The 23,633-nt window shown below is 43.8% G+C and overlaps 1 protein-coding gene and 1 non-coding gene across 2 annotated transcripts in view; both read left to right on the top strand.

Annotated features, from left to right (window-relative positions):
- LOC124796375 (max dimerization protein 1-like) overlaps nucleotides 1–23,633 on the top strand; it is a 721,836-nt gene that overhangs the window by 91,880 nt on the left and 606,323 nt on the right. The window lies entirely within an intron of this gene.
- On the top strand, nucleotides 18,173–18,247 carry Trnat-ugu. Its single transcript has one exon. It is a non-coding gene; the product is annotated as a tRNA-Thr (tRNA).

The following is a 23,633-nucleotide window of genomic DNA, read 5'->3' as shown; positions in this document are numbered from 1 at the left end:
CCCGTGACGACACCTACAACGTGCTGACATGAGGAAGGTTTCCAACCGATTTCTCATACACAAACAGTAGTTGACCGGCGTTGCCTGGTGAAACGATGTTGTGATGCCTCGTGTAAGGAGGAGAAATGCGTACCATCACGTTTCTGGCTTTGATAAAGGTCGGATTGTAGCCTATCGCGATTGCGGCTTGTCGTATCGCGACATTGCTGGGTAATACGGAACGCCGTGCTGGATCCCAACGGCCTCGTATCACTAGCAGTCGAGATGACAGGCATCTTATGCGCATGGCTGTAACGGATCGTGCAGCCACGTCTCGATCCCTGAGTCAACAGAATCGGACGTTTGCAAGACGACAACCATCTGCACGAACAGTTCGACGAGGTTCAACGTCGAACCTGGGTGCACGAATGGCAAAACGTCATTTTTTCGGATGAATCCAGTTTCTGTTTACAGCATCATGATGGTCGCATCCGTGTTTGGCGACATCGCGCTGATGCACATTGGAAGTGTGTATTCGTCATCGCCATACTGGTTGGGTTGTTTTGAGGGAAGAGACCAAACTGCGAGGTCATCGGTCTCATTGGTTTAGGGAAGGACGGGGAAGGAAGTCGGCTGTGCCCTTTCAAAGGATTCATCCCGGCATTTGCCTGGAGCGATTTAGGGAAATCACGGAAAACCTAAATCAGGATGGCCGGACGCGGGATTGAACCGTCGTCCTCCCGAATGCGAGTCCAGTGTGCTAACCACTGCGCCACCTCGCTCGGTGCCATACTGGTGTATCACCCAGCGTGATGGTATGGGGTGCCATTGGTTACACGTCTCGGTCATCTCTTGTTTGCACTGACGGCACTTTGAACAGTGGACGTTAGCTTTCAGATGTGTTACGACCCGTGGCTCTACCCTTCATTCGATCCCTGCGAAACCCTACAATTCAGCAGGATAATGCACCACCGCATGTTGCAGGTCCTGTACGGGCCTTTCTGGATAGCGAAAACGTTCGACTGCTGCCCTGGCCAGCACATTCTCCAGATCTCTCACCAATTGAAAACGTCTGATCAATGGTGGCCGAGCAACTGGGTCGTCACATTGCGCCAGTCACTACTCTTGATGAACTGTGGTATCGTGTTGATGCAGCATGGGCAGCTGTACATGAACATGCCATCCGAGCTCTGTTTGATTCAACGCCCAGGCGTATCGAGGCCGTTATTACGGGCAGATGTGGTTGTTCTGGGTACTGATTTGTGAGGATCTATGCACCCAAATTGCGTGAAAATGTAATCACATGTCAGTTCTAGTATAATATATTTGTCAAATGAATACCCGTTTATCATCTGCATTTCTTCTTTGTGTAGCAGTTTTAATGGCCAGTAGTGTAGTTACTAGCAGATTGTTAATTGTGAGTCTCGCTTGAACAGTTCATTCGATGAGAACAAGCGAATGTAAACTAAGATGTCGGGTCGCGTCCTGGTACGGTAGAGATGTGTTAAACTTCACGACAAATCACAACAGCACACACACCCCACTACGAACACTGGATTGTGCGAGTTTCCCGATACAAATTGCCTAGTGCTTGTACAGTGGGTGTGTTAGCCGAGGGCAGACGGGGTCCGGCCAGCCGTCGCCCGGCGCAACACGCAGCTGCGGATTTGCCGCGTGTTCCAGACCCGCTGCTTCGCGCCGGCGTGTATAAGCGAATGAGGCGCGCCTGCTGCGGCCGCGACCGGGGCCGGCGCTGGGGTCAACAGCCGCACCAGCCGATTACCCCAGCACTCCATTAAACGCGAGGCGGCGCGACGCCGCACCACCGGCGTGTCGCACACACAATAGGCGCGCGCGCACTTTTATGCGCCTTCTAACTGCTTTTGCTTCCTGAGTCGCGGCTTTCTTCTTCAATAACCGGCCATGGTTCTGCGTGTAAAAAATGTTTTTTGTAGAAACTACCACTAACGCTGAAGCACTAGGGTCTTCAACATGCTGTAGTTACATATTAGCTTTCCAATTTAACCTGATGCCAGTGAACTGCCTGACCATGATATTATTGCACTTGGCCTCTCGCTACAGTTAGCGGAAACATGCGGCGACGTTACAGTAAGCAAGTAAGTGACTAAGGAAAACGTATCGCACTGCCAATGCTTTCAGGACACTCGTGCATCTGCAGGGTGTCTCAAACCTTTTGGGTCAAATTGAAACAAATGGTAGGGGGTCTACAACCGATTATATTGAGATACGGGGATTAAGTTGAGATACGGGGATTAAGAGTCTGAAATAAATATTTTTATCATGTACATACAAAGCGTACACCGCATAACAAAAACGTATTTTTCTAGTAATTGTTCAAAGTGACGAACGCTAGTCTCATTACATGCATGGCAATGACGCAAGACTTCCTTGCTGCTCTTTCTCAAAGATCTCTGGTGTCTGTTGTACCAGGATACAGGCAGCTTGGACCCTAGCAAGCAGATATTTTCCGCTTCTAGTGGGGTTTCATACGCCGTCTTGACGTAACCCGGAGGAAAAAGTCCAGAGGTATGAGATCTGGCGATCGCGCTGTCCGTGGGACACGACCTGCCCTTCCAACTCAACGATGAGGGTACATTTTGTTCAGGTGCTCCTGGACATAACGTGAAGTGGGCTGGTGCACCGTCGAGTTGAAACCACATCCTTTCGTGGACAATGAAGGGTACAGTCTCGGAGAACTGTGGCAGCACATGGGGCAAGGATACTAGCTAACATGGACCAGCCAAGCAGTGAGGCAGCAAGTAAGTGACTTTGGACAATGCCTGCCCAAACGGTGACAGAGAATCGTTCCTGGTGGCCATCGATGTGGGGATTGACGTGGGGATACACGCGTTGAGACTTGCAGTCGTCACTGTAAACAATTTCTATAAGCTACGATGTTATGCGGTTCATGCTGTGTATGTCCAAACACAAAAAGATACACTTCCGACCATTGGTTCCCTATCTCAATATAATCGGTTGTGGATCCAGTATCACCTGTTTCAATTTGACCCAAAAGGTTTGAGACATCCTGTAGTATCAAGTGGTTTAGCGTGTCCTCGTGAAATAATCAGGATGAAGACTCACGACAAGCCGACCGAAGCACCCTCACTCCCAGTTTGCAATAGTAATGTGATCGACTATTCTGTAACATGTCGTATTACATGTTATTGCAGAAGTTTTAACTGATTGCACATCTATTCTGCTCTACGTAACTACCCAGCTATGCTATTGTTAACGAGTTAGTAAATTACAACTTCGTTTCTTGTTGTAATGTGCTACTCTGTTAGTATATTGTAACCAAGTTAGAAATACACTGTATTCTAAACCTGTGTTAATATTATTGAGCTGTCCTACGCTCAGCTAGATCTGTTTATGCCCTTAGAAAAATTCTTTTTCATTTATTTTCTAGTAGTATTATAATATTACTTAATGTTTCTGCGATAATGCCGCACACACGCGGGGCTGTGAAAAGGTGGAGAGGTTACTACACTTCTCACTTAGTTTGAGCCTCACTGTATAATCACTGGAGTCAGTGCATGTTGTCCTTTAGCACTGAATTGTGATACGGTCAAATGAAGAAGAATGTGCCTGGCTCAGAGCCAGGAGTCTCCACTCATACCTCTCCTCATCCCAGGGTACCATCTTGGTAGCTTTGGTCTATATCTTTTAGGCTGCGGGGACGGAATCCCCGGAATTAACCTGTGGCAGTTCTGTACCACCATCTCGCGTCAATGCCTGCGACTATCCAGAAAGAACACATTTCGCTTTAGGTCTTACGCTAACAGATTTGCTTAGTCATTGTCCGCACTGCCTTATCTCTCCGTCCTTGAGGTGGCAAGCATTCAAATATCCCGCCACCGTCGCACACCTTTGTCCAAAAAAAAAAAAAAAAAAAAAAAAAAAAAAAAAAAAAAAAAAAAAAGATTCAAATTGCTCTGAGCACTATGGGACTTAACTCCTATGGTCATCAGTCCCGTAGAACTTAGAACTACTTAAACCTAACTAATCTAAGGACATCACACACATCCATGCCCGAGGCAGGATTCGAACCTGCGACCGTACCGGTCGCGCGGTTCCAGACTGTAGCGCCTAGAACCGCTCGGCCACCCCGGCCAGCACATCTTTGTCCTCGGAATATGACGCTGCACGCCTTGCACTGATGTTAGCATACATTTCCTTTTGCGAGTTAATACCCACAAGGTGGCGCGAAGCTTCACACGCGTCTCTGGATCGCAGCATTTCTACGTTGTAATTCCTCGGACAGCACACCTGGAGTATTCAGTGTCATGATCTGTGCTCGTACTCCAAAGAAAAACGTGCTCTGCGGTTTCAGTGACCCCACTGTCACCCAACAGCTGAAGTTGCACGAACATTTTCTTCTATGACCGTTTTCAGCTATTGGTAGTCTACAGTTCATCGATACCAGGCCTGCGGTCATATGCGCTAGGGAAAAAAACACGACTTCGCGCGAGTCTCAAACATTCTTATAAGGCCTTACATGAGCCTACATTACTTTTTGTACGTAATGTCTAAATTTACAACCGCTTTTTTATAATCCCTAGGAACTTATTTTACAACTAGCAGACGATCCAACATCGACTTGGGTGATGAAGGTGAATTCCTCCCACCTTGACACAAATCGTTATTCCTCTGCCCACCCTCTCTAACAACACTACCACAACAAAGGTCAGCATTTAATAGCGATTGTGGTGTTGCTCACGCTGCTAAATACTGCATTTTCGGGCAACAACAGTCATATTATATGGCAGGTGTCATTAGAGCACAGTTAATAAAGTCATTTCATGTAATAATCAAAAAACTAGGCACTCATCTTTTCGTGTTTCCCACGCTGGTCTCGTCGTAAAATCATGGCTCAATCGTTGAAAATCTAGGTGGCTATGATTCCAAGCTCGGATGCAAAGAGGCCTAGGTTTTATTCTGCTGTATTCAAAAGTTTTGTAGATGCGCTTCACAAATCATTCTTGAAGATTACACTTTTGCAGGACAATGGTGATGTAAAAAAAGCAATCAGCACTCCGAATTTAAGTTACACTTCCTTTTAATTGCTTTTATTGCAATATCACGTGACACACAAACATCACTTCACAGTACAAAACATACTTGAAAACATCTTCCCCACATTTTATAAGCCAACTACAATATGCATCTTTCCAACATGACGTCCAAGACTTGACTTTCTCAACGTCCGACACTCTTAACAACTATCTAATAATCGCCTGCGCGCCCAAAACTCAGAGTTACCGGTACGTCTGAGATCAAGATCATAGTGACAAAAGAAAGAATACACATAAGAATAATATCATTGCAATATAAACATATCGATGTATCAAAAATGAAATCAAATCTGAATGTTGTCTCAGAAATATGTTAAGTAGTTAACAGAAACACAGTACAATATTACTGGTATCGAGAGGTTCAGATGAGGTGCCGTAATGGTTACGTAATTCAAGTACCATTACACCTCCCAACCCATGCGCACACATTGAGTTGGTGACTGACATCCCGTTAGAGTACGTTTGTATTGTGATCCACAGGTTTGGAGTATACTTTCCAAACCCGAAAAAAAGTCATACACTTATGCTTTACATCTTCCATACTCAAGTTTGTATCATTCAGCAGCGAAAATAGACCCTTTGATTTGCCAGTTTTATTGAAAGATCAAACAACCATTGCAAAATCTAAATAAATTTAAAGAATCTAATACTTAGCTGGTTTCTATGCTGGCTTTGTTCTCTTTAGGGTACGATTTTCTCGAGTTTTCTCTATACGAAGAAAACTGGAATTTTCCAGGATTGGAAGGTTGGTTTGATCACTTAAACTGCGAAATAATGGCATCTCGTTCCTTTATGCTTCTCCATCTTAGAATTTTCAGACCACGGCTCACAAAGTTCATTACGTCTACCCAAAATCATATCCAACCATTGCAACTAACTTCAAAAGACTCGCTCTTACTACTGTTTTTTCCGCAAAGTGAGAAAGATCCACAATTACAGTTTTAGGCAATTCTAGTTACGTACATCGCTGGCGTAGACAGTATTTAAATTGACTGATAAATATTCTTCAGTTAAATGTAGCAAAATTTAGTAAAAAATAGATTTCCGTAGATTCGTGTTAAGTAACTTCTAAAATTGTTGTGATCACATAAAATACAAATAGCTACGCTTGAAATAAGAACTTTCTTAAAAATAGTTTTGTATGAGGTTTTTGTCTTACAAATGAAATTATCGATACCCATTGATGTCGGTGTGGTCATAATGTGCCTTAGGCTTACTACACCACACTGTGCGGCTGATCCCGGCGGAGGTTCGAGTCCTCCCTCGGGCATGGGTGTGTGTGTTTGTTCTTAGGATAAGTTAGGTTAAGTAGTGTGTAAGCTTAGGGACTGATGACCTTAGCAGTTAAGTCTCATAAGATTTCACACACATTTGAACATTTTTTACTACACCACAACACAGAGGCTGTATTCAGATTTGGGCTCCAGGAGATTGCTGGTATGATAAAATTCATGCTATCTGAACCATAATATCCCAGCTGATGACGTAAATAAAGACGAAACGGTAAACTTGACCACCATTTACATGTCTAATCCGCAAGCCACTTTTATGGCGTGCAACGGAGGGTACTTCGTGTGCCAGTGTCAATCTCCACTTTCCCTATTCTAGTCGCGAATGGTCCGCGAGAAGAAAAAATTGCTGGTAATCCTCCGTGTGAGCTTGAATCCTTCTAATTTTACCTTCATGGTCTTCTCGCGAGATGAAATCCCGGGAGGAAGTAATACATTTGTGACTAGGAATTTTAAGACTGCCATACCATGATATACAACGCATCTCTTGTAACGTCTACCACTGGAAATGGATGATCACTTTCGTGACGAAACGCGCTGTTCTTCTTTGGATCTTCTCTCTTTCCTCTGAGTCCTATATTATTTGGGTTTCAGACAGAAGAGCAATATTCAAGTATGGGTCTGTTGAAGATTTTGTAAGCTACCGCTTTCTTGGGTGCATTACATTTCCTGAGGATGCCTCGGATGAATCTTTGGCATCTGCTTTACCTACAGTTAATTTTATGTGGTCGCCCACTTTAAATCGCTCCGTATGCACACTTCCAGATATTTAAGGAATGCGACTGCTTTCAGTAATTGTTCTGGAATCATACAATAATGGGTATTTCTGCTTACTTATTCGCAGCACGGTACATTCGTTTATGTTCGGGATCAGCTGCCAACCCCTGCACCATGCGTCGATCCTGCATACTGTTACAATATTCAAGCGTTGTTGCTTCTTTGTATACAGCAACATCATCCGCGAAAAACCTCATGAAACTTGCGAGTTTACCCCACTAGATCATTTAATATTGTGAAAAGTAGTGATTCTATAACAGTCGGAAATAAAGCCATACATTTATTTATGTATTTTGTATGGAATAACTTAGGAAATCAGCGGAACGTCTGTATCAGTAAGACTGGAGCCAGAATGCAAACGTTTGTTCGACATCGCCTCCAAATCTACTCGCGTCCATCGTCTTGCTAGGTGCTGCAGTGGTCAGAGCACCCGGCTTGCGTTCGGGAGACGAAGAGGGGTTCAAAAACCAGAAAACCATCCAAATTCACGTTTTCTGTGGTTTTCCGAAATGAAGTATGCCCATTGCTAGGATGGTTGCCCGATTCATTTTCTTACCTGCTCAGTCGTAGTTTGTGCTCAGGATGTTGTGACCTTGTACTTGACGTGATGTTGAGCCTTAACCTTCCGTCCTTCGTCGGTGCAGAAAAAAGCTTTTCAACGGGCATTTTACATCGATCATTAAAATGCGCTTATTTCTTGTCTCCATTAATGTAGGTTAAGGATTCCGCTGTTTGATAAAGAGTAATCTTATTTTCGTTGTTGTTGTACATCTCAATGCATTCTCTGCAAACGACTGTGGAATGCATGACAAAGGTTACCGTTAGAATGTCTTTTGGTTGCAAATGAAGCGCAGGAAGAACAACTGTTTTAACGCATCTGAGCATGCTGTAATAAATTTTGTCGTTGCGGCCCAACAGGAGCTAAACATAGTGGGCTAAAGTGTACCTCTCGATTCTTCACATAATTTTATAAGTAGACTTTCGCGGGATAATTTTCATTCTGTCTGCCAATTAAGGTGTTTCAACTTCTCCGTTACTCAAACAAACCGGTGATCATTCGTGCCATCCTCTTTTGTAAGATTAAATGCAAAAGTGATTTGTAAGCAGTCTCTTTTGTAGACCGAGTGTGTTTTTCCCAGTATTCTGCCACTGAATCGAAGTCTGCCTCCTGCCTTACCTACGACTGAGCCATTTGCTGATTCCATTTTACATCCTTAAAAACTGTCGTACACGCAGATATTTGTTGGAGTTTGCTGATTCTAATTGTGAATCATTGGTCTTTTAGTCACAGGATACTCAGTTTTTTGTTTTGTCAAGCACATAATTTTGCTTTTCGGTACTTTTGAAGTAACGTTCCAGTCTTTGCGCTACTTCAAAATCGTTTCCAAATCAGATTATTTGTCTAGGATTTTTTTTTTCTCCTCTCTCTTCAGAAAATAATTCTTTATAAAGAACTGCATCCACTGCGTAAAGTCAGAAGTTACTATTAATCTTGTCTGTCAGATCATTAATACGCGCCATGAAGAACAGTGGTTGCTGTCTTTAGCCAGAAGACTGGTTTTTGATACAGCTCTACAAGCTAGTCTTAGATTCCTCGATGCCTTATGATGTGTCCTATCAACTTATCCGTCCTTTCAATGGAATCACGCTATAATCCTTGTCTCCTTGAAGTGGTATTAAACCGAATCTTGAAGACGTTGATTACTTATTTGATCTACCCATCTATCCTCCAGCTTTCTTCTGTAGCACATTTCACTGTCACATCAGGCTACATTCCAGATGTGGGTAAATCGCCGCCTCCACACACACACACACACACACACACAGTGATATACGTATACATACAAAGAAGGATTCCTCTACATTCTTAGATTTAGCTCGTGTTTTGGTATCAGGCACGTATTGCTACCTTCGGGGAACCAAGTATGTAGAATAGTGTGCACTGTCTGCTGCGCGTCTGGAAAATATTTTTCTTTCGACGGGTGCGGTCTGCTGCTTCCTGCGAGCGCCTTACGGCATTGCGAGCGGAGGAGAGCGATCGCCGATAGCGTCACCGGCCGATGTTATTTATGACAGCAGTAACTTTGAAAAGCTGGCACTGCCCGAAATGTTAAACGACTGGGGTGGGCAGCGGAAGGAGAAAAAGTAGAGTTCGGCACCAGGCGCAAGAGGCATTCATTCCTTCGCCGTAGCCACAGCAGTGTGAGTGGGGAAGGGCGTTGAAGGTGCCGCAGTTCTTCCAGTCTCGTGTCCACTGAGCGAGTATCTCCGTTGTGGCGTCGAGCGTTCCACATGGCGTGTTGCGCCACAAGCGACAGCTTATACTGCAACGTGACTACCATCACGCACGATGAAGGTCTCTGTCGTCACTTCGTTTTGCTTTGTACAGTACTTTGATACGGACACACCTAACGCGTTAGAAGAATGTGAAAACTATGGACAGTTTCCATAACGCAGTATCACAGTTACTTTCTCTATATTTCAAACATGTCAGTCTTAACGTGGTCCGCTGGTATACGGTTTTGATCTGCTCCTTTGTCTTTGTGAGGGCTGCGAGTTCTGACACATCGTTGGATGAATATGCTTGCGTCAGTCATTAAGTTTAATGGCACTACACGTTTCTAGGGTATACCCTCGTGAACAGAGTAACGAACACCATCTGATTAAGAGAGTATCTGAACACCTATTAGTGCACATTGATATGGGGTGTGTCAATACTTCGCCTTTATGACGGCAGCTACTCTCCTAAGGACACTTTCAGTGAGGTGCTACATGCTGGGAAGCAGGAGAAGCCCAGTATTCCTCAAGACCCACAACCAGAGATGGCAGTGTAACTTGGATGTTGGGGTCCGCAGTAAAGCTGATTTTCTCGTTCCAAAAGTGTTCCAGCGTGTTCAGGTTGGAAGTCTGGGCAGACAAGTCCATCTCAGGAATGTTATTGTCCACAAACCATTGTGGACAATAACATTCCTGAGATAGACTGGTCTGCGCAGACCTCCGATCTGAACATGTTGGAACACTGTTGTCGAAGACAGTTACCATATGAATACCGATATAAAACGAGGTACCCAGAAGACATTACATAACGCGGTAAGAAAACTTGGAAACAATATATGGCTGTTCAAAAGTTTGAAAGGGGACATCATTCCAGTTAGGCGTTAACCAGGAAAACAGTCATTGTATTCACTCTGATAACTAAGGCTGTGTAACGATCGTAAAGGTGATAGTTTATTCGAACTAAACATTAAGTTTTGCTTCGCAGTGGTTTGAGGCACATCTTGTTCTTTCCTGAAAGTAACGATAAATGCACTCACTATTCACATTTCGCGTGTAGTTTGAAGCTACGTGAAGCGAATATGAGAGCTGTGTTCACCATCATTCCGACGTCGAACATTTATTCGTTAGCGGAATACGTTGCAGTTGAAATAAAACGCTTGCGTCACCGTTTCCTGCTGTTTATTAGTGAAACATTGCCGATTACAGTTTGCATTCTGTAGTTTATAAAACACACGTTATTCTCTCTCTCTCCCGCTCACTCCTCCTCCCCCGTCTCTCCCCCTCACTACTCCGCCCCCCTCTCTCTCTCTCTCTCTCTCTCTCTCTCTCTCTCTCTGTGTGTGTGTGTGTGTGTGTGTGTGTGTGTGTGTGTGTGTGTGTGCGTGCGAGCTATGACATTATCTTTCCAGCCACGAAACGAGTTAACGAGTCGGTTAACGATCTCTAATCGAATTGCTTGCGAATTTGCAACACTGTCTTGAAAGTTGGCTACATTGCATTTTACTGAAAAGTCGAGTGCAGCTGTGTGTTTGTGTGCCAGTTGTTGCGAGAAGGTCGTGTTGTTGAGTTGTTGCAGAAATGGGGCAGTTTGCATTAGAATTTACTGTAATTTTACTCGGATGCGATGAAACAAGAGTCCAAATGCTGTTAACAGTGACTAAAACATATACGGAAGTAAACACACATTCAGCAGTGACGTGCTAATGGGAACACATCCTGCCTTTTTCAGTATGCATACGCAGTCAAGCTAAGTAAGCTACGCACCTCTTGAATTATGCATAATGCACCTAAGCAGGAGACCTGCTTCCTCAGCAAGCACTTTCCAGTTCGGTGGCACGTTTTCTTTTCGAAATAAGAGATCCTTATAATGCCCGACAGTCCTAATTTCTAGCTCGGCATTAAATGTAGCTATTGGAGATCACATCCCGGAGAGATGCTACATTGACATTGGATATGAAAAGATTTGCATTGCGTAGTATGTGGGTTATTTAACCCTTTGTTGCCTGATGGTACTTAAAAGTACCAGTAAGTTTTGACACTCATTATTTTCTCGTGGTGCAGTTTTCGTGATCTGAGAGCCTGTCGGTACGTAACAGTAACTCTGCTCTGCTGTTTCATAGATGTTATTGTGCAATACATAAACCTCTCTGGCGGTCAGAGCTTGAAATTGTTTTTCGCGCGCTGCTGTGAAAACAGATTGTATGTGCTTGTTTCCATGGAGTTGCCTGAATTTGTGCGAAATTTATTGAAACTTCCGTTGAGTTTTCCATTGTACGTACTTACCTTCTTTGTTTTTTTTTATAATAGTTTGAAGCATTACGTTACAAGTGAATGACATAAAGTGGAAAATATAAGGCGGACTTATTAGTACCGTCAGGTTGTGCGAACACTTTATTGTAGCAACAGTGCGTTACCTCTCACTATTTGTTCTGTCCACTTTTTCTCACACAGAAATCGGTAAATACATTTGCCTGTGGAACAATTAGAACAAACAGGATAGGTTTGCCAGCGAATTTACCTAAAGAAAAATGTCTAAATCCAATCACAGAGAGTCATCTTTAGACCTAACAGTATTTCAATGGAAGGAAAATAAAGTAGTGTATTTTGCGCCAAACTTCCATGGCACTGAACAGAGCGTAGAGACAAGAAAACAGAAAGATGGAACTAGTATGACTATACCATGTCCAGTTATTGTGATTACAATAAAAACATGGGTGGTGTGGATCATGCAGACAGATTACGATCAAAGAAATGGTGGCACCGTCTCTTCTGGGGAGCAATAGAAACTGCTTTTGTCAATGCTTACGTCATTTTCAGTGATTTACATGGGGCACTGCCACTGCTGGAATTCAGGCGTGCTGTGGCACTAGGGCTAATGAATGAACAGCAAGTGCCAAATCTCAAGAAGAGAAACTCTTGTAAAGATGAAATAACTCCCCCAAAGAGTAGGAAGTATAACTTTTCTCTTCCGAAGGATGTACGTCTTGGCAACCGAGGAAACCATTTTGTAGTGTTCAGTTGTAAAAGAGGACGATGCGAAATGTGTGCGAAAAATAAAATTCAGTCGAGACCACATTCATAATGTAGTACATGTAAAGTGTATTTGTGCTGCAATAAGAAAAAGAACTGTTTCCTAGAATTTCATGAGGTATCACTAAATATTTGATATGTATATACTGTCAAAAATGTATAGCTAAGATACTATGTATTGTGTTGTTGCTCTAGAATAAATTTATGCGAAATTTAAAAGAAATTCAAAAATATCATTTTTCTGTAAATTAATTTTCGAATGTAAAAATATTTAATATTTATGTGGAATAAAGTACAAGTTATACAAATTGGAGCATTTTTCTGCGAATGTTGTAATTCTGTCCATGGAGTCCGACGGTACTTCTGAGTACCAGGTGAGAAAAAAGTTGTGAAAAATATAATAAAATTTTACAAAAAATCCTACCGTCATTTGAGGCTACAATAGCATAAATTCTGCAAAGAAAATGTTAAAAAGTAAATTTTTTCTTATGTCAGGCAACAAAGGGTTAACGAAGGTTGTTGGGGGAATTACTGATGATTAGTTTTCCACAAATAGAGCCAAAATGAAGGACACTAAATAAAAAGAATAAATTTTAAAACAGAGTTCACGATCGGGGACTTAATATTAACAGGCACAGTGTGAAGACGAAGTTGTTACTTGGCTTATAGTTGGGAGGGGTCATCATTGAATTATACCAAGAAAGACAGCATTCATAATCAAAATTTTCCCAATGTTGCAGTCTGTCTCACTTGAAGTCGGGAAAAGCGAGGTTTCAATCTCCAACGAACATCCAAATTTCGATTTTCCGCCCCTCTGATGAATAACTGAAATGGATGGTCCCATTACAATGGTTGCAGCAGATTCCCTGCCCCATCCTTTTCCATTCTGATAACGTCGGCGTGACGTTAAACCTATTTATCTATCCTTGTAACCAGAAGAGACGCGAGCTGCGCTCCAGTAAAACTGGCAGTATCAGTGGAAGTACGGTCGGTTGCATCGAATCCCACTCGACCCACGTTCCCAGTTGTGATGTTCAGTCTAATAGTGGGAAACGTCTGGTTCGCGCACAGGAGGAGGAAAAAAAATCATAAAACATTCACTTTTGAAAATGGAAATGAGCGTACGGCATCGTTGGCCGGGAGGCCCCATCTGGGAAAGGTCGGCCGCCAAGTGCAAGTCTCTGAAAAGAATATCGAAGACGACGATAAAACGACAAATACACCGAAAATATTATTTGTCCTGTTTTTACTTTTTAAGTATTATTATTATTTCATGCATATTGTTTAGTATTCTATCGTATCTTGTTAACATTGGTATTTACTGATTTTCCTGTGACGCACTGCGAAGAATAAACTTATCTCTAACTTCCAAGACCAGTCTTTATCGGCCCGATCGTAGAAGAGAGGAGACTCGCATAACCATCCGTTTATTTCTGACTAAATGCGCGCAAACGCAGCTTAAAGAGCAGAGTGATCTTACACTGCTCCTAAGAAACCCCCCCACCCCCACCCCCGCAAAAAAATGAATAAAAAATAATGCAGTTTATGTTATCCAATTGGAGTGATTCAGCTTGTACGGATACGTGTGCGTAAAAAGTCTTATGAAGTAGTAAAAGTAATCAAGCACAAAGTAACCTCACTCCTGTTCAGTTCCCTCGAGTACAATCTCTCTCTGTTGAAGCAACCACCGTGGGCGTACAAACTTTCCATTGTATTTAAGAAGAGATAGTGATGCCTCTTTCTGAGGGTTAGAGTTCGTTCTGGATGTGACACTGAGTGTATAACAAAGAAATTAAGCACTATCTTTTACAGATAATGTTTATCTTTTATTCGTCAAAGTAATTTTGTAGCTGATAATGTGCTAGAGTGCTGTCATGAAGTGGATGTTTATGCAAAACAATGTGAGCTAAGTACACTCCGAGGTACTTCACAGCAGTAACAAAAGCCCCCCCCTCTCTCTCTCTCTCTCTCTCTCTCTCTCTCTCTCTCTCTCTCTCTCACTCACACACACACACACACACACACACACACACACACACACAGAGAGAGAGAGAGAGAGAGAGAGAGAGAGAGAGAGAGAGAGAGAGCTGGGTGCCGTTTTGGAATAGAGTAAATATCCTGGCTACCTTGAAAGACATTAGAAATTCTGTGTTGTTTTCGACTCTCACTTATTGATTCAACTGCCTCTTCGTTAACGAGAGCCCGAAGTGCGAATTTTTTTAATTGTCGTGTTTCGGGAGCGCATGATCACTGATGTTTGACCTTTTTTTTTTTTTTAAAAAAAAATGACGACCACTGTGTTAAGTGTTCATTGCAGCTGCTAGCATTAGAGAGGGCTGTGATAAAATTCATCGGGAGAGTAATGAGAAGCAGTTGCAAAATAGTCTTGAGAAGGTAAACTGACGTAACAACTGCTGCATGATGAGGGAATATATAGTTTTACAAATATCATTGTCGTAGCCATTGCAGGTAATAACAATTTTTGCCTCTCCCTCCCCCACCCCCCCTCACACACACACACACACACACACACACACACACACACACACACACACACACGCGCGCGCACCCCTCCCTGCACGCGTCTCATTGGCAGCTACACTCTCCGCACATTCTGACAAAAATTCCATATGTTCACTGTAATGTAACAAGTGTATGCACACCTGCAGCCAATGCTCACCCCAGTAAATGGCAAAACATTCGCCTTGTTCGCCGATAACCATCTAGAGCAATTGATCGTAAAGCTAACACGTATCAGCGACATAGTCATAAATCTATTCATGTGATAAGATAGCTGCGGATAATTCGCCTCATACTTCCCGCTTTCTCTACAGCAACATCACGAGAGAGAAAGCCCGTTCTTTGCTTTGCTAACGATGTTGTGGAAAGAAGACTGGCTCTGAAATTCAATAGGCAGAAAATGTTTCGGCGGACATTGGTGATAGCGATTGACTTCTGTTGCCAACTGAACTGTTTTAGTAGCAGTGATACTCGTTGACGTGCAATTTATATAATCTCGTCATTCATATTTTTCGAACAAGATATAAAGTGGATATTACAGGCTAAGGAAAAGGATTGGAAAACAATGAGTGTGTCACAGCAGATTTTCATTTTAGACATATGTAATACGTAGACGTGTGTTTCGTACAGCGGGTTTTTAAACTCCCAGTGCGCACTTTGAATGCTGGGTATCATTTTAAACTGGAAACCCGGGCCGGAAATGAACAGTTGCCGTGCTGCAGGAGCATGCATCTGTATTCCACTGTCGCGTATGCGCTGGATGAAAGAGCTTTTGTATGCAGCTGTGTGTACTTATTACTACATTTTTAACCGACAAAGTAAAATACAAACATTAGCCGATGACAACCACTCTTGTAATAGCGGAAGAGGATGTGGAGTATCAGTGATAAGAGAGATACGGTATGTAAAATGCAACAAATACTAAACATTAACTTTCGTCTGCCAGTTAGCATTGGGTACCTTAGTTGCTGCATTAATTGGCTGGCGAAAAATGCAGAGACGACTGTTCTCTCACCCGTCAGACGCAGTGCTTTACACATTAACACGCGTAGGGCGGAAACGGTACTATTCTGAACATCAGCTCCTTTTCAGAATTCTTGCTAACCCCCGTCGTATAATCCCTTATACGCTCTCAACTTCAGTTTGCAAACAGTCGATACGGTGAAAAAAATTAAGTGTGCGCTTATTATTGTCGTAAAGTGTAAAAGTAGATGCTGCGTTATACTGTGACCAGTTACGTTGAGAAACTCCACTTAAGCAGGACGGGGGTGGGGAGCGCAACTCATATTAGTATCGCAGTTCTGAATACACTTTCCACTGGACAGTATCCATTACATTTTGCGCCTTTATTCAAACTGATACTGAATTTATAATTGTGTCTGTCTGGAGCGTCAGTGTGAGAGTCCGGTTTGTGGAGATAATTTTATTTGTAGGAGCGAGGCAACAACCCTCCTGCTGCCTCCTCTCTGTGAGAACGCCCATAGTTATACGTTTCCTGGTCTTCGTGGTAGCCTCCTTAGTTTGTGAAGCAGGATTAGCTTTTGCTGTAAGGAGTGCAGAAGTCAGTCTGTAACGGCGTCTTCCAAGAAGTTTATAAGTGGATTGCGCTGTACAGAGAACGTAAGTGAGAACGGGCGGGCGGTCGTTGGTCCGCCGCAGTGGGGGAAGCAGCGCTGGAGCAGTTTTCTGTGGTGTAGGGCAGCTGCAGCGGCGCGCGAGACCTGCCGGCGTAGGCGAAATGCAAGAGCACCGCTTATCGCGGCCGCTTCGTGGAAGCCGCTGCGTCTTATCTCGCCACTAACATTTTTGTGCGTGCTGACGGGGTAGGCCAGCCTTTCGGCGATTGTTACTGGCTGGGCAGATAACACCACGTCACGTAGCCAGGAACCTTCCCCCGATAATCCAAAACAGCTACGTTGAAAATAAAACGAATCTGCAGATGTCAAATTACATTCGGGATGTGGGTAATCCTCATATCTAGTAACCATTACTTGGCCAAGAACCTTGGAGAAGAGTACTCACGTCCAAACAACCTCTGAACACTAAAAGAAGACCTAACGACATTGCAGTGTGACACTGCGATACAAGATTTTCCGGTAAACTGGCCGTGGTCTGTGATTGGTGTCCCTCAAATGTTCAAATGTGTATGAAATCTTATGAGACTTTATTGCTAAGGTTATCAGTCCCTAAGCTTACACACTACTTAACCTAAATTATCCTAAGGACAAACACACACACACACCCATGCCCGAGGGAGGACTCGGAACCTCCGCCGGGACCAGCTGCACAGTCCATGACTGCAGCGCCTTAGATCGCTCGGCTAATCCCGCGCGGCTTGGTGTCCCTCCACAGATGAGTAATAGAACCAAGTACGTTGTCCTGGACGTCAAATGTTGGTCGTAAACAGACGTTCCGTCAGGAGTGCCCCCGGAAAGTGTGATAGGAACGCTTTTATTCTCTTTATTCATAAACAGACTTACGTATAGGGTGAGCAGCAACCTGCGACTTTTTACTGATCACGCTGTAGTGTACGGGAAAGTGTCGTCTTTGAGTGAATGTAAGATGGTACAGGCTGACGTGGACAGAATTTGTTTGGTGAGATGAATGGCAGCGTGCTGTAAATGTGGAAAAAATGTAAGTTAATACAGGTGGAGTAGAAAAACAGTCCTACATAATGTTTGAATACAGTATTGGAGGTGTGCTGCTTTACACAGTCACGTTGACTAATATCTGTGTGTAACGTTGCAAAGCGACAAAGCGAATGATGAACTTGGGTTTATTGGGCGAGTTCTCGCCGAAGTTGTAACTTATCTATAAAGAAGACCGCGTACATGATGATGATGATGATGATGATGATGATGATTGGTTCATCAGCGCCCGTACAAAGTGCCAATTTTTACACAATCCATTCTAGCCACTGTCACGAAATATAATGATGAAACGATGATGGCAACACACACACCCAGTCCCCGGGCAGAGAAAATCCCCAACCAGGCTGGGAATCGAACCCGGGACGCCGTGATCCACAGGCATCAACGCTAGCCACTAGATCACGAGCTGCGGACAGACCGCGTGCAGAACACTCGGTCGACCCTTTCTTGAGTACTGCTCGAATGTTTGGGATCCCCACGAGGTCGGATTAAAGAAAGATATATATACTAAGGCGTGCCAGAGATAAATCCCTGCAGTCGCGCTATCCTCTGTGTCCTCGGTGGCTCAGATGGATAGAGCGTCTGCCATGTAAGCAGGAGATCCCGGGTTCGAGTCCCGGTCAGGGCACACATTTTCATCTGTTCCCGTCGACTTATGTCAACGCCTGTAAGCAGCTAAGGTTGTTCATTTCATCGTAAATTAAAGAAAGATATCGAAGCAATTCAGAGGCGTGCTGCTAGATTTATTACCGACAGGATCGATCAACACGGAAATGATGCATGAACTCAAGTGGGAATCCCGTGAGGGATGTAGACTTTTTTTTTATTTATTTATTTTTTTTTTCGCGAAACGCTTTGAGAAAATATAGAGAATGGAATTTGCAGCGCACTGTAGAACGATCCTGCCGCCACCAACATACACGTTGCATAAGGACCGCTGAGACAAAACGAGAGAAATCAGGGCATGTACGTGAGCACATAGACAGTCCTTTTTCCCTCGTTTCACTTGCCAGTGGAACAGGAAAGAGACTGAATAGCAGTGGCACAAGGTACCCGTCGCTGTGCACCGCATGATGGCTTGCGGAGTATACATGTAGATTTAGATGCGTGATGTCAATACGGGGTATGATGGTGTGTCACGACAAAACGGGATGCACAGAGGCTCGAGAAGGTTTCCGTTGTTGATTTCGATCAGAGCTTCCTCTTGGCTATTTTTTACATGCCTGCCAGTGCATGCTTGTCTTCGTTCATTGAACTGTAGTTTCTACCGCCATTTTCCTGACTAATACGGTCTGGTAATGGCAACGGCAACGTGAGCGTCGGGGCGATGTGCGTGATGAATTGTCATCAGTGGTCTTGTTTTCCTGACCAGATTGTAATGGGAACTTCCAGTCTTATTTTTCGACATATTCTTAACATTATCGATATGACTATCCTCAAGATTATGTATACCATAAAACGCTGCATTTTATCTACGTAATTGTGCTTCTTGCACATCCTTGTCGTTCTCACTTGCCACACGCTGCAGGTGCTCTTTCACAAGTCCAAACAAGTGAAAGTGCGATGGGCTGCCCGCGAACGGCGTGTATGCCCTTGTTTCAACACACACTAAATTTCAAGGCACGTAGTGTGTCACTGTTAACGCGGTGTTGTAGGAGGAGTGGGCATTGTGGTGGCGCACCACTTCTCCTCTTGCTTGCGAGAACTACTCGAGTTTTTCAGTTGTCTTTTAAGCTTCCTCTTCTTCTGAAGAATATCACTGTATCCTTCGACGTACACTGGTTGTTTTTTTTTCACCCACGCATTGCAACAAATTGTGACTCCTGAGTTACCGAAAGATCAGCGCTACTTAAGTTACCTAATCCCGAGTCATCACCCTTTTGTTGAGAAAAACGATGCATACCTAAACTGCACTGAATGTCCGTCGAATTCCGGTTCGCAATCGCCTCACCAGACGTTTGTATTCCTCTTACTGTTTGGGGTGTGATGAGTATTATTTCGATCCTGAAACAATTGCCCAAGCAATTTAAAAAGTTTTGCAGCGTCATGTGAATTTCGTGCAAAAGAACATTTTCACGAGCATCCAAAGTCCAAATGTGACTTAGAAATAACCTGCAATCAAGCCATTTTTTTTACCCTGGAAACTATCAGATAATCGCTTTGCTCCATTCATAGGCGGTCATGGATTTTGCTATAACGCCAGACCGGAAGTCTTATTAGATTTCACGGCTTTTTCACAAGTCTTGTGACATTTAGAATGAAAGTTACACCTAGTATGAGACTATAAACTAAAGCACAGCTTCTTGGCATATTAATGTAGAATGTCATACTAGGGTCGGAAGACGATGGTACGTCGTACATGATTGATTATGATACCATGTTAGCAATACTGGCTACCCTTGGCAAAACTGAGACAGTCAAATGAAAGGAAAACATAATAATCGCGTCCGTCTACTGTCTTCCCAAAATATGTATAGTTCAAAGCTGCGCTTAACTAGCTTTTTACTTTATTAAATATCTTCTTTACGCGATAACGACAAACCGAATGAGGATGTGCAGTTTAAAACGATTTACTTTGTATTCAAGTGGATGGAGGCTTCAATCCTCTTTCAGTTAGCCGGATTATGTAGAAGGTGTTCTAAGTGACTAGATCAAACTCAAAGGGGTCATAGATAACGTCATGGAGAACAGCAAACCCGGTGATGCTAGGCGTTCTTTCCTATTGGTTATGCCCCGAGAAGCAGCGGTTCGTACGTATCCTGGGGCTTGCGTGTGTCCTTTGTGTTGCCTCTAATCCAATCTTCTTCTCCGTACGAAAGGGGCTAGGCCCAGCAAAATTAAAGTTCCTAGTTCTATTCTGAAATATTCTCGGCTTAGACACACTCAATCTTACGAGTTTCATGTTGAAAAAAATCACAATATGAAGTTACTGTAGTAGGTAGACTATAGACGTTTGATGCCAAGACTTTGAAACTAGCTGCATACATTAAACTGTAATATCACTACATGTCTAGTATCCTTGTAGAAGTGGTCCATGGGAATATAAGACGGCTACTACTACTACTACTACTACTACTACTACTACTACTACCACCACGTTGCTTAAGTAAATGCATTACTGAAAAGACCGTACTTTAATATTCAATTTTCCTTTTACACTACTGGCCATTAAAATTGCTCCACCAAGAAGAAATGCAGATGATAAACGGGTATTCATTTGACAAATATATTATACTAGAACTGACATGTGATTACATTTTCACGCAATTTGGGTGCATAGATCCTGACAAATCAGTACCCAGAACCACCACCTCTGGCCGTAATAACGGCCCTGATACGCCTGGGATTTGAGTCAAACAGAGCTTGGATGGCGTGTACAGGTACAGCTGCCAATGCAGCTTCAACACGATACCACAGTTCATCAAGAGTAGTGACTGGCGTGTTGTGACGAGCCAGTTGCTCGGCCACCATTGACCAGACGTTTTCAATTGGTGATGTGGAGAATGTGCCGGCCAGGGCAGCAGTCGAACATTTTCTGTATCCAGAAAGGCCCTTACAGGACGTGCAACATACGGTCTTGCATTATCCTGCTGAAATGTAGGGTTTCGCAGGGATCGAATGAAGGGTAGAGCCTCGGGTCGTAACACATCTTAAATGTAACGTCCACTGCTCAAAGTGCCGTCAATGTGAACAAGAGGTGACCGAGACGTGTAACCAATGACAACCCATACTATCAGGCCGGGTGATACGCCAGTATGGCAATGACGAATACACGCTTCCAATGTGCGTTCACCGCGATGTCGCCAAGGACGGATGCGACCATCATTATGCTGTAAACAAAATTTGCATTCATCCGAAAAAAATGACGTTTAGCCATTCGTGCACCCAGGTTCGTCCTTGACTACATCATCGCAGGCGCTCCTATGTATGACGCAGCGTCAAGGGTAACTGCAGCCTGGTCTCCGAGCTGATAGTCCATGCTGCTGCAAACGTCGTCGAACTGTTCGTGCAAATGGTTGTCCTGCAAACGTCCCCATGTGTTGTCTCCGGTATCGAGACGTGGCTGCACGATCCGTTACAGCCGTGCGGATAACATGCCTGTCATCCCGACTGCTAGTGATACGAGGCCGTTGGGATCCAGCACGGCGTTCCGTGTTACCCTCCTGAACCTCCCGATTCCATATTCTGCTAATAGTCATTGGATATCGACCAACGCGAGCAGCAATGTCGCGATACGATAAACCGCAATCGCGATAGGCTACAATCCGACCTTTATCAAAGTCGGAAAGGTGATGGTACGCATTTCTCCTCCTTACACGAGGCATCACAACAACGTTTCACCAGGCAACGCCGGTCAACTACTGTTTGTGTATGAGAAATCGGTTGGAAACGTTCCTCATGTCAGCACGTTTTAGGTGGCGCCACCGGCGCCAACCTTGTGTGAATGTTCTAAAAAGCTAATCATTTGCTTATCACAGCATCTTCTTCCTATCGGTTAAATTTCGCGTCTGTAGCAATTTTAATGGCCCGTAGTGTATTATAGTTGCTTCTTATACGGTCGTATGTAACATTTAGAAATAGTCTTGTGTGCGCCCGAAACCGATGGTATTTTTTAAAATAAGAAATCTTGCAGCTAGAGTTCCAGTTATAAAGGTAATAGAATAAAAAAAAAATGTGTGTAAGCTATTTGTCTTAGTGTCGTGAATGGGAGGTGAGGGGTAACTGCGGAATACGGTTACGTAGGCGAGGGTAATTTGCAAAGTCATTGTCGGCCAAATGTGGTTGCCATCTGCCGGAGAGGCAGCAGTGAGAGTGCGCGCCCGAAACCAGTATCCTTGATGTGCTGGCTGGGTGGGCGGTGGTGGGGAGAGGGGGCTGGGGGACCGGTTTCGATCTCTAGGCGGGCACTCCGCCGTGGGCAGCCGTGCCACGGTGCGGCCCGCTCCCGTGCGCGCCATGACGTAAGGCCCGCCTACGCCTCGCCTCGGCGAGCACCTCTGCTATTTTTCGCCTGCTGGCTTGCTGCATTGCGTCGCCTTCTGGTACGGAAAGCGTGCCTGCCTCGCGGCCAGATGGAGGTCAAGGACGGCGCCCTTCATACGGTAGCAGCAGAGACTGCTCGTCCGCACAGTGTTCGCTGCTTGTCGCATTTGAAATGTAAAATTCCTGGGACGCGTAGAGGTGGCGGGATAGAAGACGATTTAAATGGGAGACCATGTTCGGAGATGAATCGTTGTGGAACCAATATTTTAAACGACTTGTTCCCTTCTCCTAGTTTGCTGCGTGAAAACGGAAACGAACCCAGAATCTCAGAAATGGTCGAGAAAGGATACACTTTTTTCCCCCACCCGCATTCCGCATCCTTCAGGCAGAATGGCGTGTACAAATACTTTGGCATATACTAAACCTCGAAAAACGACAAATGTGTCGAGGGTTTTAACTCTTTTGTTTGAAACCACTCACCTTGACCTTTTTCGTTTTTGTAAGTCGCTTGAGAAGAATACAAACAACTCTTACATTCCACAAAGTAATACCAGTTCTGATTGCGTATGAGAAGCTGACAAAAAGTATTCATCCAGAATAAAATTGTGCAATGTCAAAATGATACAGTGGATAGACTGAACTTTTTGCAGTGTTTTTGGGACAAAGCTTGCAAATATTATTGGTAGCTTAAAACTATCTTTCGAACAAAAGTACTTCCAATTTGAAGCTCTTCGTAGTATTTTTTTTCTTTTGTATAAACACTTCGTCGTCTTACATTTGTCGGTCACAATATTTAAGATGATATTTTAAATTTACCTATAAAATTTTTTGACGTTTTATGAGACGAGGCCAAGAGGTATGTTCTTAGTTGAGGAACGTCTCTACTGGCTGTAAGGACAGCTTCGGGAAATTTGCGGATTGCGTGTGAGCCGGAGGTGAAAGAGCGATTGTAATTTAATTTCGCAAGCATCACAGGCCAAAGCTATGTGTCAATAATGATTTAAATAACAAGGTATTGCACAAATTTTGTT

The sequence above is a fragment of the Schistocerca piceifrons genome, chromosome 4 (genome assembly GCF_021461385.2).
Source record: "Schistocerca piceifrons isolate TAMUIC-IGC-003096 chromosome 4, iqSchPice1.1, whole genome shotgun sequence".
NCBI lineage: Eukaryota > Metazoa > Arthropoda > Insecta > Orthoptera > Acrididae > Schistocerca > Schistocerca piceifrons.
The sequence above is the reverse complement of the archived record's forward strand: the minus strand, read 5'-3'. Positions and strand labels throughout refer to the sequence as shown.